This window comes from Mesoplodon densirostris, chromosome X (genome assembly GCF_025265405.1).
Source record: "Mesoplodon densirostris isolate mMesDen1 chromosome X, mMesDen1 primary haplotype, whole genome shotgun sequence".
NCBI lineage: Eukaryota > Metazoa > Chordata > Mammalia > Artiodactyla > Ziphiidae > Mesoplodon > Mesoplodon densirostris.
In genome coordinates this window covers 81,745,501-81,759,588 of record NC_082681.1, presented here as the reverse complement: position 1 = coordinate 81,759,588, position 14,088 = coordinate 81,745,501, and the positions used below count along the sequence as shown (strand labels likewise).

The 14,088-nt window shown below is 36.8% G+C and overlaps 1 protein-coding gene across 4 annotated transcripts in view; it reads right to left on the bottom strand.

The window, feature by feature from the left end:
- OPHN1 (oligophrenin 1) overlaps window positions 1-14,088 on the bottom strand; it is a 646,402-nt gene that overhangs the window by 240,531 nt on the left and 391,783 nt on the right. The window lies entirely within an intron of this gene.

The following is a 14,088-nucleotide window of genomic DNA, read 5'->3' as shown; positions in this document are numbered from 1 at the left end:
CACCCTCATCAATTTTGTGTCCAGAAGAACAACTAACTTCAAAGGACCGCCCTACCCTTGCATATAAGACACATCCCTGTCCTTCTGCAGAATTCACACAAAACTCATGCTGACTCCATTGCTTACCTACTTCTACAAAAACCCAAATTTCTTTCCTTTTCTATGATATGTATTTGACATATCCCTCATTAATAAAGGTTCTGGCTGTTGCAAAAGCCTGAATAAAACCATCCCCTTAATTGTTTGGTGCATCTTGTCTTGGACAAAGCCACAGTAATCAAAACAGTGTGGTAGTAAGAGAGTCTATTTTAGAAGTTCTCATCACAAGAAAAAAACAATAACTCTGGGGAAAAAAAACAGTGTGGTACCTGAAAAAAGACAGACATAGATTAATGGAAAAAAAAAATAGAGAACGCAGAAATAAATCCTCCTATATGTGGTGAAATGATTTTTGACAAGCGTATCAAGACCATTCAATGGGGAAAGGACAGTCTTTTCAAAAAATGGTGCTAGGAAAACTGGATATCCACATAATATGAGATTCTTCATGGAAAGTTCCAGCAAAGCAAACTTAAAAAGGCCTATATAGTCAATTATCATTCTTGCTGCACTTATGTAAATAATCAAGCAAAATCTAATGAGACTACACTTATTTTCTAAACAAGAATCAAAAAGGGGGATGACTCCACAGAGACATTTTGTGTTTCAATGGAAAATTATTGCACACCCATATGAGTCATTAGATTCTAGTCCTGTTCATTATCTTTGAGCTATTTTTTCACCTCTTGGTAAACTAAATTTTACTTTCTATTTCATCAGCCTATAACTTGGACTGGATTCTGCCATCATGAACATTTTGTCAGTACATACCAAATTCTCAATTCTTCTAGCTTCCTTCAATATCTGGCTAACAACTCTGTAAATTAACATTTCCAATTTTTCCCACCCTGCTGACTTGGCCTCACTTAGGACTAAAACTGCTCTCTTCCCAAAGTCCTGCAACCTGAAGGTGGGCGGCTTAATAAAACCCTCAAAGAAATCACCACAACAGATCATGTATAGGCAATCTTCACATATTGAGTTGCTGCTGTGTATCCCATACAGAATACTTTGAGTTCAACACCTAGGAATCTTCTAAACTAGCTGGCCTACTGCTAAATCACAACAGATGGTTCAGCTGCTCCTTAATTAACAAAAGGTGACCAAATGGGAAATGGACTTGTATTTTTCAAAGGAGAAAAGAATGTCTATTCCACACAGGGAACTATATTCAAAGTACTGTGATAAACCATAATGGAAAAGAATATGAAAAAGAATGTGTGTGTGTGTATATATATACATATATATATATATGAATCACTTTGCTATGTAGCAGAAATTAACACAACATTGTAAACCAACACTTCAATAAAACTAATTTTTAAAATATAATAACAGAATGTCTATTATTTCCTTGATCAACAGAAGGGACTGACAAAGACTCTTTCTTTAAATCTTTTTTTTTTTTGGCTGTGCTGTGTGGCATGTGAGATCTTAGTACTCCAACCGGGGAATGAACCCGTGACTCCTGCAGTGGAAGCATGGAGTCTTAACCACTGGACCACCAGGGAAGTCCGTGGACTCTCTCTTTGACAAAACTTTAGTCAGAATCTTCTGAGACCTCTTCTCAACTAAGCTTCAGCTTTGGGCTTCAATGTCTGTCTCTGCAGAATTCAGTTTTAACAAGAATCCCATTAAGTATGCTTAGAGAGAATCCTCCCACCCTTAATACCTGAAAATGTTCACCAATGTTCATTGCAGCACAATTTACAATAGCCAGGACACGGAAGCAACCTAAATGGCCATTGATAGATGACTGGATAAAGAAGATGTGACATATATATACAATGGGATATTACTCAGGCATAAAAAGAAATGAAACTGAGTTGTTTGTAGTGAGGTGGATGGACATAGAGTCTGTCATACAGAGTGAAATAAGTCAGGAAGACAAAAGCAAATACCATATGCTAACACATATATATGGAATGTAAAAAGAAATGTAATAACGAATTAGTAGCAGGGCAGGTATAACGAGACAGACATAGAAAATGGACTTGAGGACATGGGGTGGGAGGGCAAAGTTGGGGCAAAGTGAGAGAAGCATCAACATACATACACTACTGAATGTAAAATAGTTGGCTGCTGGGAAGCAGCAGCATAGCACAGGGAGATTGGCTCGTTGTTTTGCGATGATGTAGAGGAGTGGGATAGGGAGGATGGGAGGGAGGGTCAATGTGGAGGGGATATGGGGACATGTGTATGCATATGGCTGATTCATTGCATTGTGCAACAGAAACTAATACAATATTGTGAAGTAATTATACTCCAATAACGATCTACTAAAAAAATCTAGATAAAAACAAGAAAAAAGAAATAAATAAAAAGAAATAATAACCAAAAAAACCCCCAAAATTTAGCAGAAGGAAAGAAATCATACAGATCAGATCAGAAATAAATGAAAAAGAAATGAAGGAAACAATAGAAAAGATCAATAAAACTAAAAGCTGGTTCTTTGAGAAGATAAACAAAATTGATAAACCATTAGCCAGACACATCAAGAAAAAAAAAGAGTAGACTCAAATCAACAGAATTAGAAATGAAAAAGGAGAATTAACAAATGACACTGCAGATATACAAAGGAGCATGAGAGATCACTACAAGCAACTATATGCCAATAAAATGGACAACCTGGAAGAAATGGACCAATTCTTAGAAAAGCACAACCTTCCAAAACTGAACCAGGAAGAAATAGAAAATAGAAACAGACCAATAACAAGCACTGAAATTGAGACTGTAATTAAAAATATTCCAACAAACAAAAGCCCAGGACCAGATGGCTTCACAGGTGAATTCTATCAAACATTTTGAGAAGAACTAACACCTATCCTTCTCAAACTCTTTCAAAATATAGCAGAGGGAGGAACACTCCCAAACTCATTCTATAAGGCCACCATCACCCTGATACCAAAACCAGACAAAGAGGTCACAAAGAAAGAAAACTACAGGCCAATATCACTGATGAACATAGATGCAAAAATCCTCAACAAAATACTAGCAAACAGAATCCAACAGCACATCAAAAGGATCATACACCATGATCAAGTGAGGTTTATCCCAGGAATGGAAGTATTCTTCAATATACACAAATCAAACAATGTGATACACCATATTAACAAATTGAAGAATAAAAACCATATGATCATCTCAATAGATGCAGAAAATCCTTTCAACAAAATTCAACATGCACTTATGATAAAAACCCTGCAGAAAGTAGGCATAGAGGGAACTCCCCTCAACATAATAAAGGCCATATATGACAAACCCAAAGCCAACATTGTTCTCAATGGTGAAAAACTGAAATCATTTCCTCTAAGATCAGGAACAAGACAAGGTTGCCCACTCTCACCACTATTATTCAACGTCATTTTGGAAGTTTTAACCAAAACAATCGGAGATGAAAAAGAAATAAAAGGAATCCAAATAGTAAAAGAAGAAGTAATATTGTCACTGTCTGCAGATGACATGATACTATACATAGAGAATCCTAAAGATCCTACCAGAAAACTACTACAGCTCATCAAAGAATTTGGTAAAGTAGCAGGATACAAAATTAATGCACAGAAATCTCTTGCATTACTTTACACTAACGACGAAAAATCTGAAAGAGAAATTAAGGAAACACTCCCATTTCCACTGCAACAAAAAGAATAAAATACCTATTAATAAACCTACCTAAGGAGACAAAAGACCTGTATGCAGAAAATTATAAGACACTCATGAAAGAAATTAAAGGTGATACAAACAGATGGAGAGATATACCATGTTCTTGGATTGGAAGATCAACATTGTGAAAATGACTATACTACCCAAAGCAATCTACAGATTCAGTGCAATCCATATCAAACTACAAATGGCATTTTTCACAGAACTATAAAAAAAATCCACAATATGTATGGAAACAAAAAAGACCCCGAAGAGCCAAAGCAAGCTTGAAAAACAAAAACGGAGCTGGGGAAATCAGGCTCCCTGATTTCAGAGTATGCTACAAAGCTCCAGTAATCAAGACAGTATGGTACTGGCAGAAAATCAGAAATATAGATCAATGGAATGGGATAGAAAACCCAGAGATAAACCGAGGCACATATGGTCACCTTATCTTTCACAATGGAGGCAAGAATACACAATGAAGAAAAGACAGCCTGTTCAATAAGTGGTGCTGGAAAAACTGGACACCTACATGTAAAAGAATGAAATTATAACACTTGCTAACATCATAGAGAGCAATGAACTCAAAATGGATTAAAGACCTAAATGTAAGGCCAGATACTGTCAATCTCTTAGAGGAAAACATAGGCAGAACACTCTATGACATAAATCACAGCAAGGTCATTTTTGACCCACATCCTAGAGAAATGGAAGTAAAACCAAAAATCAATAAATGGGACCGAATAAAACTTAAATACTTTTGTACAGTAGTGGAAACCATAAACAAGATGAAAAGACAACCCTCAGAATGGGAGAAAATATTTGCAAATGAAGCAACTGACAAAGGATTAATCTCCAAAATATACAAGCAGCTCAATATCAAAAAAGCAAAGAACCCTATCCAAAAATGGGCAGAAGACCTAAATAGACATTTGTCCAAAGAAGATATACAAATTGCCAACAAACACATGAAAGGATGCTCAACATCACTAATCATTTGAGAAATGAAAATCAAAACTACAATGAGGTATCACCTCACACCAGTCAGAATGGCCATCATCAAAAATTCCACAAACAGTAAATGCTGGAGAGGGCGTGGAGAAAAGGGAACCCTCTTGCACTGCTGGTGGGAATGTAAATTGATAGAGCCCCTATGGAGAACAGTATGGAGGTTCCTTAAAAAACTAAAAATAGAACTACCATATGACCAAACAATCCCACTACTGGGCATATACTTTAATTCCAAGAGACATATATATATATATAACCATATATAACCATAATTCCAAGAGACATATACCACAATGTTCATTGCAGCACTATTTACAATAGCCAGGACATGAAAGCAACCTAAGTGTCCATCATCGGATGAATGGATAAAGAAGATGTGGCACATATATACAATGGAATATTACTCAGCCATAAAAAGAAACGAAACTGAGCTATTTGTAATGAGGTGGATAGACCTAGAGTCTGTCATACAGAGTGAAGTAAGTCAGAAAGAGAAAGACAAATACCGTATGCTAACACATATATACGGAATTAAAAAAAAAAAAGTCATGAAGAACCTAGGGGTAAAACGGGAATAAAGACACAGACCTACTTGAGAATGGACTTGAGGATATGGGGAGGGGGAAGGGTAAGCTGTGACAAAGCGAAAGAGAGGCATGGACATATATACACTACCAAACGTAAGGTAGATAGCTAGTGGGAAGCAGCCGCAGAGCACAGGGAGATCAGCTCGGTGCTTTGTGACCGCCTGGAGGGGTGGGATGGGGAGGGTGGGAGGGAGGGAGATGCATGAGGGAAGGGATGTGGGAACAGATGTATATGTATGACTGATTCACTTTGTTATAAAGCAGAAACTAATTAAAAAATTAAAAATAATAAAAAAAAGTGGTTAAACCCTCAGTCGTGGATTACTGGAGGGTTGTCAGGATTTATTACCCTGGCCATAATTTGCCTATTATTGATAATAATCTTCTCATGTCTGTTTCGTATCCTCATGCAACAATATACTACTCGGCACTACGCTTCATGGAATTATTTTGCAGCAAAAATTAAAAAATAGAAAAGGGGGAACTGAGGGAAACAATCAGCCTTGAGATCAGGCTACGGACATGCCAGGCATGCCGCCGCTGCTCGAAGGGACTGTCCCTAATTGTTCCCCTCCTTGTTCCATTCCATGGGAGATAAATCACCAGGGCCCAGAAATCAGAAAGAATGTAAAATGAGACAAGCAAAGCTGTCTCCCCCCTGCACATGCAGGTTATTTTGGATGATTCTGGGCTTATGGGTTTTCTCCCAGGGAAGTTAACCTTGAGCCGAGACAGTCTATAGATAATGTAAACCACCATCTGGCAACCTTCCATTTCTAGTCTATATAATCTGCAACCGTAGCATAATAAAACTTGCCTTGCAACCATCAAAAAAAAAAAAAAAAAAAGAAGATGTGGCACACATATGCAGTGGAATATTACTAAGCCACAAAAAGGAACAAAATTGAGCTATTTGTAGTAAGGTGGGTGGACTTGGAGTCTGTCATACAGAGTGAAGTAAGTCAGAGAAGAACAAATACCATATGCTAACACTTACATATGGAAGCAAAAAAAATTAAAACAGTTCTGACGAACCTAGGTGCAGGACAGGAATAAAGACACAGACGTAGATAATGGACTTGAGGAGATGGGGAGAGGGAAGGATAAGCTGGGAAGAAGTGAGAGAGTAGCATGGACATATATACACTACCATATGTAAAACAGATATCTAGTGGGAAGCAGCTACATAGCACAGGGAGATCAGCTTGATGCTTTGTGACCACCTAGAGGGGTGGGATAGGGAGTTTGGTAGGGGGACACAAGAGGGAGGGTATATGTTGATACATGTATACATATAGCTGATTCACTTTGTTATACAGCAGAAAATAACACAACATTGTAAAGCATTTATACTCCAATAAAGATGCAAAAAAAGAAAACTACATGAATGGGATGGGGAGAAGAATCAAAACTGAACTAACTACCCAGGTAAGAAGAGCCTTCAGGAAAGCTGGATGTGATTATCTGGACAGCAAAGGAACAGCAATGAGGGAATGATGAGGGCAATAGTAAGAACAAATAAAAGATGCCCTCAAATAGAGAAAAGGACCTGCAGTTCTCCTTTGCCCATTATCATCTACGTGGTTTAAATGAAGAATTGCCTCTGATTGGGATTTGGGCATCTTTGAGAATTCTGGCCTCCATACACAAAATAATAATAATAATAATGACTTGCTAATTACTATCTGTTATGCCCAAATATTAATTACATGTCAGTTCAAATAACTTAATGGTACTAATGCTCTTTGTAGAGATTCATAGCAGCTATATTTTTTGAAACTATATAAGGTAGGAACTTTGTGCAATAGTATTTAGTACAGCCATATATGGAATGGTTCCTGTTTCTGAGAAAAAGGAATTATCATGGGAGAGACATGCATGAAGAAATAATTTCAATAGAACGTGATAGGCAATAGGTACAATAAATGTGTTCAACATAGGGAATTAGTATAAAAGAGTGAAACATTTATTGTTTTACTTTAATTCTGAGGTATAAAAAATCCTTATTGCTAAATTTGTCCATTATTGATGGGTTTTATGCTTTCACTCATGACTTTTTTGTTCTGTTCTCAATATTTTACAACACTTTGTACTATTAAAAAACAAGAGGCCCAAAATGGAGTCTTTTATGCTAAGCCTCATGTCACCAAACTAAGACATAATTACAATTTCTGCTCTCCCAGAAATACAGTCTTAATCTGGTCAATCAGGAATCACATGATCAACACTAGTTAAGTAATCTACTTGATAGATCCCTGTTATCCCCTAAAGGAAAGTAACCTTGCAATAACCAACCCACTTTTTTACCAGTAATATTTCCTTATTCCTGCTCCCCATTCCCTATAAAAGTCTTCATTTTGTACAGCTCCTTGGAGCTCCTTTCTATCTGTTAGATGGGTGCTGCCTGATTCAAATCAATTTTTGCTCAAATAAACTTTTAGAAACCTTAATATGCCTCAGTTTATCTTTTAACAGTAGATACACCCACCATGGAATGCAAAATTTTGAGTGCAAGTATAGACTGATCAGCTCATGAAATCAATTTAGAACATGTATTCACATGATAGTGGGACTCGCTGAGAATTCTTATTCTACAAATGTGTTGGTTTCTAATTTTTGCTTTGTTTTTAATTGAAAAAGTATGTGGAACTTTGCTTAATGTAACTGGCAATTAATTTCTTGTACCATTATTAGGGATACATGGGGAATATACAAATATGGAATTATAGCTGGATTTTGCCGTGGTCTACATTATGTCATTAGTCTGGAGATATCATTAGTTAATTCACTACAGCACTCGTTCATTCCACAAATATTTCCTGTGTCAGCCACTGTGCTGCATACTAGATTCCTAGAGATTCAGGCATCTGGTGAAGGAACATAGATAGAAAAATGCTAGAGCATGTACTGTCTACCTGAGCATTCAGTAAATGCAATTTTCCCAGATGATAGCTAGGTTTGATCTAGGGAAGACTAATCTTTCATTTCTGATTATTTTGCTACTTGTATCTGGAAGTGTTTCTAATATGAGCTAATGGGAGAGATTTTATGGAAAAGAATCAATAGTCATAGTAAATTAGAATAGAAAGCAAGGGAGAAAAGTGAACCCTCTTGCACTGTTGGTGGGAATGTAAATTGATACAGCCACTATGTAGAACAGTATGCAGCTTCCTTAAAAATCTAAAAATAGAATTACCATATGACCCAGCAATCCCACTACTGGGCATATACCCAGAGAAAACCATAATTCAAAAAGACACATGCACCCCAATGTTCACTGCAGCACTATTTGCAATAGCCAGGTCATGGAAGCAACCTAAATGCCCATCGACAGACGAATGGATAAAGAAGATGTGGTCCATATATACAATGGAATATTACTCAGCCATAAAAAGGAATGAAATTGGGTCATTTGCAGAGACGTGGATGGATCTAGAGAGTGTCATACAGAGTGAAGTAAGTCAGAAAGAGAAAAACAAATATCGTATATTAACACATATATGTGGAACCTAGAAACATGGTACAGATGAACCAGTCTGCAGGGCAGAAATAGAGAGACAGATGTAGAGAACAAACATATGGACACCAAAGGAGGAAAAAAGCAGGGGGTGGTGGTGGTGGTGGGATGAATTGGGAGATTGGGATTGACATATATACACTAATATGTATAAAATAGATAACTAATAAGAATGTGCTGTATAAAAATATAAAATAAAATTCAAAAATTAAAAATAAATAAAATAAAAGCATTCCCTAAAAAAAAAGAATAGAAAGCAAGGGATATGTGAAGAATGGGATAAAAGAACAAATAAAGAGAGATAAACAGTAGCCATAAATACCAGTGTCTATCACATAGTAGGCATTCAATAAACACTGGGTGAATCAATGAATGTGATGGAGAGAATTGTAAGACTGGTCTAAAGAAAAGGAGAAAAGTGTTGATAATTCAAGACAGAAGGAGGCAGAAGACAATAAGACCTGTAAGAAAATGAAAACAAATGGAGTTTAGACAGAAGAAATGAGGTATATACTCCATATCAGGAAAAGGAATACTTTTACATTATCCCTAAGTTAATATATTTTCCTTACACGCATCATAGAAATATATGAAAGATCTTGGTTCAAGAAACAGGCTATTTTATTCCAAGGGGAATACTGTGATTTCTCTTTTGTACTGTTTTATGTCCTTCTGCTGCCAGTAGAGATCAACAGGACCCTGTATCTGGGATATTCCAGAGGTTACTCTGAGAGGAAAATGTATGACTATGTCCATGAACTAAAGCTTCTGCGAGACTCTAAGCTCTGCGAGGAAAGGAATTTTTGTCTGCCTTGTTCTCTGCTGTGTACTGACCACCTAATACAGTGCTTAGCACATAGGAGACAAGGAAAATGGACATCCTCTAGAAGCTGGAAAAGGCAAGGAAACAGATTATCTTCCAGAGCCTCCAGAAGGAATCCAACCCTGCCAATATCTTGTTTTAGCTCCATAAGACTGATTTTAGACCTCTGACCTCTTAAACTGTAAGAGAACAAATTTGTGTTGTTTTAAGCCACTATGTTTGTGGCAATTTGTTACAGCAGCAATAGGACACTAATGTGAACAATTGCCTGGTTCCTTACTCATGGTGAGATAACTGAAAAACTGTCCATATATCAGAAACTCAGCAGCATGGAGCAAGTTGGGTGAGGGGGTTGCCAGATTCATATGTCAGCTTTAATTTATTTTCTGTACATTAAAATACCCCTGAAACAAAAATTCTTATCCCACCTTTCATATATTGACAGAAATGCTAAGAAAGGGCAATATGTTCGTTGGGAACTAAAGATGAATTTGACCTCAGATATTCAGATCTTGAGAAAACAGTAGAAAAAATATTCAGTCTATAAACTTTATTTCTAAAAGTTTTTGAAGTCAGCTTCAAAACTAAAGAAAAATAAGAAATATTTTTTAAAGGACAACATTACATATAGGTGGTAAATTCTTTTGGCCTCCAGCAGTAGTGGTTCAAAGCAAGCATAATCTGAGAATAATCAAAGTATCTAGGTTAGTAAGTATAGTCATGATTAATGTATAGAAGCTACATGAATTTTTAAAATATATGTACACACACAGATCTGGACTTAGGAATAAAAGCATTTTGATATGTATTGAAAGTTAAAGATCTCCACTATTCTAGAGTATAATAAAAATTATTAACCTATAGAATTGCTTTAAAGGTTAATGCATAGAGTTCAAGTTCTGGGACTACTGAAGTGGAGTGTAACATGGTTTTGCTTTATTTTCTAATGGACTTCTTTCTCCTTGAGCCAAAGAGCTCATATAATTTGAAGTTGCTTCTGTTTAATATATACTTATTATCTATTTGTCTAAATATACGTGAGTTTAATACTAAAGTTAAGTTTTCAGGTGCTGAATACTTTGCATTAAGTATGGAAATAAAAAATGTCTACTATCATCCATGTGTGCACGTTTCTACTCTATTTAACTCTCTACGTATGATTATATTAGGTGATATTCCACTTGGTTTCTGAAAATAAAATATATTTTCTTCTAATAGCATGAATGTGAAAGGAGAAATTTAAATACCTAACTAACATCTTAGTGATTAGTTACTTCACTCACCATGCCAACTTCCCCTCTGTTTAGCTCAGTAGGCCTCTGTCATGGTAATAGTATTGTAGGAGCAATGCTTTTCTGTGTATGGTTTCCTAGCCAGGTTCAACTTCATCAAGGACTTCTGTTAATATATCCAGTCTCTTTGCTCTCCATGCCCCATCTCACCCCTTTGCTCCAGTCATCGTAAAACACTTAGTCTCTGAAGCACAACATGATCTCAGAGTTCCATTGAAGGAACAGTTACTGAGTTACCACAGTGTGCTAGGTACATTGGCACTATCATGAGCATTAATTATGATTATCAAGATTATAATGATAACAGTAGGCATTATCATTAATGAAATGCCTATGACTTGGTAAAGGGTGAAGAAGCAGAACTCTTAGATGTGGTGCCAAACTGCCTCTGAGGTAATCAAATTAGTTCCTCTGTGACCAACATAGTTTTTGATGGATCCAGCACAAGTGAAGACTATTCCTCACAGTTTGTAGGATCTATTAACATAGGGCATCATGCAACAATCTAGGGTAGGGGAGAACTGTGACTAACCAACCAACAGACTGATTGAAAAATAATTATTAATTGTGGATATATCCCCTTCGACTTAGTGTTATATTTGCCAAAAAGACAGATTTTCAGGTACAGGAAGTATGGAAGGCTCTAGTAAACAACAGAAGAAAGCCCACAGTCAAGTGTTATAGGAGATGCCATAGAGAAAGTAGTCTGCAGTCCGCAGATTGTTTGGGTTAAAAAAGTGGCTGCAAGTGTCTTTTTGACTAGCAAAGAGCATGAGGCCTAAGGAAAGAAGTAAGGAAAAGATATCATGCTGGCAAAAGGAAATGAATGCTCTTTCTTCTGGATAAATCATGGTGAGCCTACATGAAGCCAAGGCAGCCAATTCGTAGTGGTATGGGAAAAGATCAGGATAGGTCAAAAGAAGCAGGGCAATTTGGAGTATCCCAGTGAGAATCTCCAGAAGACATAACACGAAAGAAGCTTAGAAGGGAGGTCTCTTTACATATTTATAGATTATACGCTAGCTGACAGACAGTCTTCTCCATAGCATGTAAGTCCCACAAAGGTAGGAAATACAAGTGGTGTGTTCAGTGTTTAATCTATAGCCCTGAGTGTAATGCCTGGCCCTTTGTAGATACTCAAATATTTGCTAGATGAATAAATAAATGAATGAGGATCATCAACAGATCTAGAAATTCTTAGATCTGGGGCAGGGATCAGGGTTTACCAGTTTAATGAATACATAAGTAAATTAACACTGTTTTATAAAATACTTATAAATATTTTATTCAGAATATAAATATTCTGAATATAATAGACTATTGTCTATTTTTCAGATATTCTTATGAGTATTGATATTTGGAGGTTGATGTTGAACACATGCACTACACCAGCCCAGCTACTTTCGATGATACTTTAACTGAATTGTACTGTCATGTGTGATTTGAATAAACCATTTCAGTCCTATTGAAGCCTGTAACAGAATCAGTAGGATGCCCAGCATGGCGGTTCTTTTAGCTTATTATACATCAGGTAGAAGAATGTAGTGATACTGGAAACAGATTTCTAAATAGTTCAATAATTTTTTAGAGACTAAATATCCTGGCCCATGCTGTCAACTGTTTTATATATGAAAAGTGTCCTTTTAGCTTATAAAATGCAATGTATATTGGCCAGGAATAACACAGCTTAAATTTTTAAAAGTCAACAGTGTAAAATGATAAATAGAAACAGATATTGAGGTACCAATGATGTAATCCACAATGCAAAATCTCCATAACTGTTCTTAATGGATGCTGAAGCACCCTCAAGTGTTAATAGATTAGGATGTCAGGCCTGCAGGTTTGTGGAAGGTAAGGTATGCATCAGAGAAAAGACCAAAAATATATGCTTTATCCAAACTGCAGCTTTCCACACTCAATTTGTTCTCTGACACTTTATGAGAACTGAGCTTATCAGATAGTTCACCATAATTCACAAAAGGAAGAAGAGCAGGTTTTCAGGAAGAGATAAACAATGAGTTTAGTTTTGGACATGTAAAACATAGGTACCTGTGGAACATCTATGTACGGAGACCTTGTGCAAAAATTCCAATACTGACTTCCTCAGCCTTTGGAGCTTACTGCCTCAGCCATGATCAGTTTTGTCCACTTATCAGAGTGTGCTACACAGATATGATCATTCCAATGTGTGCCATGACCTAAGTATGTTTGAGAAGCACAGGTCCAGTGGGAAACTGAATCCATGATTTTAGAACTCATGAGATGATGTCTGGACTAGTGAATTTTGAGTGCTGAAAGCAAAGAAGTGCTAGTAAAAACCACAAAGAGAAATTTCCACTCCTGGCCATGTTGGAGAAACTGGGACCAGACTTCCCTCCTGTTATAACAATTAGAACACAGGACAAAATATATGAAATAGCTGTTTGTAGTCATTGAACAACATACAGTATAAGACTATGACTCTGAAAGGGGAAAAAAACAAGAATAAGCCCTACCATCGCCATAGCTTGCTACCTGAAAACACTTTCTGGATGGTAGCATGGGGAGTGAGAGCTCAAGCTGAGCATGCAAGTCTTGCTCAGTTGAAGAGACAAAGATCAGAGTTCAGAGAGGTTCAAAGTTCAGAGAGGCTGAGGAAACTAGAATTTGCAGGGCAGAGTACCAGAGAACAGGGAGCTGTGTAAAAAAAGAACTGAAAAAACCCTAGCTATGAGTCCCCTTGAGTCTGTTATTGGATATAAATCCTAGTGCCTAGGATAAAAATCCATTAGTCTAGGCAAAGAAATACCAAGAAGTTTTAAGCTGAAGAATACCCAGAACTCACACAAAGCTGGCAAATGTTTAAGTTCCAATAGAATAAAGAGACAAAAGAAGTCAGACCTTAGATGTAAGGCTAAACTAGCCAGGAAAGGATACTTTATATCTATCCTAACAAGCTTAAAAATAATCTTCAAATGGATCGAGCTGCTCCACAAATAAATGCCTGCAATACAAAATTCAACACTCTTTTTTTTTTTTTTTTTTTTTGCGGTATGCGGGCCTCTCACTGTTGTGGCCTCCCCCGTTGCGGAGCACAGGCTCCGGACGCGCAGGCTCCGGACGCGCAGGCTCAGC